Source organism: Mus musculus, chromosome 3 (assembly GCF_000001635.26).
Source record: "Mus musculus strain C57BL/6J chromosome 3, GRCm38.p6 C57BL/6J".
In the NCBI taxonomy this organism is placed as follows: Eukaryota; Metazoa; Chordata; class Mammalia; order Rodentia; family Muridae; genus Mus; species Mus musculus.
Genome location: NC_000069.6, coordinates 61,460,921 through 61,463,649, shown reverse-complemented (window position 1 = coordinate 61,463,649; position 2,729 = coordinate 61,460,921). Strand labels below are relative to the sequence as shown.

General features: G+C 46.2%; 1 pseudogene; it reads left to right on the top strand.

The window, feature by feature from the left end:
- On the top strand, positions 771 to 1,987 carry Gm8349 (predicted gene 8349; annotated as a pseudogene).

Here is a 2,729-nt window from a genome sequence, read left to right as displayed (position 1 = left end):
TATTGCACATACATATAGAGAGGAAAGTGACATATAAGATGGCATATGCTAAATAGCAATAAGTTACATCTATTAAATTAATAATTGCTACGCATATCTTCTTTAGACCAAAATATATAGTGAGGTCATTATGTTCAATCTCATGCCATTGGGGGAGTCAAATCTTCCCAAGTTCTCAGTGCTGTGTGGCTCAATGTTCTCCATTGTGGCTTACTGGACCAGGGATCCTGAACCAGGATTGCCAACGAGGACATTATTGTGACCACTTAAGCTTTCATGACTCTGCACAAATTATTTGTAGTGTTCTCATGAAATTCAGGCCTCTGATAACATTCTCTCATACCTGTGATGATAGTCTGTTAGAGACTAGTCTTCTAGGTTGTGTTTACAATGACATCTGCATATATAAAGGCTTTATCTTCTGGCATTCTTAATGATATAGTTTCTTTATTGGTAGCATATATGAGTTTATTGACTTTTTTCTACTTAAGGGATATTGTGTAACAGTTTTGTCTGACATTGAAACATTAAATCCCAGAGAAGCTTCTTAAACAGGAAGGTAAACAACTCAAAATTAACTTAAGAATGTCCCTGAAACTGACCAAATTCACCAGGTCCTTCCTTGCTGGGTTAAGCAATGGAAGCTGAGACTCCTCAGAATAAAGGGGCAAAGAAGACTCAGAAAAGCCAAGCTACAAAGACCCTTGAGATCTGCCCAGCTGCCTGGACAAATGTTCCAGAGACAGCCGCATCTTCTTGTGCAGTGCCAGCCTCGTCCCGTATACAAAATGGTGAAGGTCGATGTGAACGGATTTGGCCGTATCGGGCGCCTGGTCACCAGGGCTGCCATCTGCAGTGGCAAAGTGGAGATTGTTGCCATCAACGACCCCTTCATTGACCTCAACTACATGGTCTACATGTTCCAGTATGACTCCACCCACGGCAAATTCAACGGCACAGTCAAGGCCGAGAATGGGAAGCTCGTCATCAACGGGAAGCACATCACGATCTTCCAGGAGCGAGACCCCACTAACATCAAATGGGGTGAGGCCGGTGCTGAGTATGTCATGGAGTCTACTGGTGTCTTCACCACCATGGAGAAGCCCGGGGCCCACTTGAAGGGTGGAGCCAAAAGGGTCATCATCTCCACCCCTTCTGCCGATGCCCCCATGTTTGTGATGGGTGTGAACCACGAGAAATATGACAACTCACTCAAGATTGTCAGCAATGCATCCTGCACCACCAACTGCTTAGCCCCCCTGGCCAAGGTCATCCATGACAACTTTGGCATTGTGGAAGGGCTCATGACCACGGTCAATGCCATCACTGCCACCCAGAAGACTGTGGATGGCCCCTCTGGAAAGCTGTGGCGTGATGGTCGTGGGGCTGCCCAGAACATCATCCCTGCATCCACTGGTGCTGCCAAGGCTGTGGGCAAGGTCATCCCAGAGCTGAACGGGAAGCTCACTGGCATGGCCTCCCGTGTTCCTACCCGCAATGTGTCCGTCGTGGATCTGACTTGCCGCCTGGAGAAACCTGCCAAGTATGATGACATCAAGAAGGTGGTGAAGCAGGCATCTGAGGGCCCACTGAAAGGGTATCTTGGGCTACATTGAGGACCAGGTTGTCTCCTGCGACTTCAACAGCAACTCCCACTCTTCCACCTTCGATGCCGGGGCTGGCATTGCTCTCAATGACAACTTTGTCAAGCTCATTTCCTGGTATGACAATGAATACGGCTACAGCAACAGGATGGTGGACCTCATGGCCTACATGGCCTCCAAGGAGTAAGAAACCCTGGACCACCCACCCCAGCAAGGACACTGAGCAAGAGAGAGGCCCTATCCCAACTCTGCCCCTAACACTGAGCATCTCCCTCACAATTTCCATCCCAGACCCCCATAATAACAGGAGGGGCCTAGGGAGCCCTCCCTACTCTCTTGAATACCATCAATAAAGTTCGCTGCACCCACAAAAAAAAAAAAAAGAAAAGAAAAGAAAGAAACTAGCCAAGCTTCCTGGATGAGGTTTGGACCAACTGAGGCACTTGGAAATGACACTCTCCAACTTTTGATCTGCTTGTAGGCTATGCAGTGCCCTAGGTTCCCAGCTTTAGTGATCTGTAGCCTGTGCTGTGGTGGGCTTTGATGATTCAGATGTCTTTGATTCGTTCTGCTCCTGTCACTCCTTATGCCAGCAAAACTCTTTGTCCACAAATTTGGACTTTCTTGTCTGTATTTTGATCTGTCTTGGGATCTCTACCTGAAGTTAGTGGATGTGTGTACTGCACCTTCCCCGGAAAAAAATTTGTCATACAACAATAGGGCTAGCAAAATGGCTGTGTGGATGAGAATACTTGATGCTTTCCTAGAGGACCTGTGTTACATTGTTAGCATCCACAAAATGGCTCACAAACATCTATAGATGTACCAGAAGTTCTGACACCCTTTTCTGGCCTCTGTGAGGACCAGCTATGCTTATAGCACAGAGATAAAACATACATACACATAAAGTAATTTTAAATTTAGTTGCCTATAAAAAATTTCGCTAAAATGTTGATATTAATTGTTCCCAATATTGCTTGCTATACTACAACCACAAAAATCTCAAAATTTGAGAAAAAGAAGCATTTATTTTACAGTGGCCTGTGAATCCCCTGGACCAGCTCTACTCCACAAGCCCTAAGTTCTCCAGTGACCCATTGGGATGTGAAAGGCAGCAAGCACTAT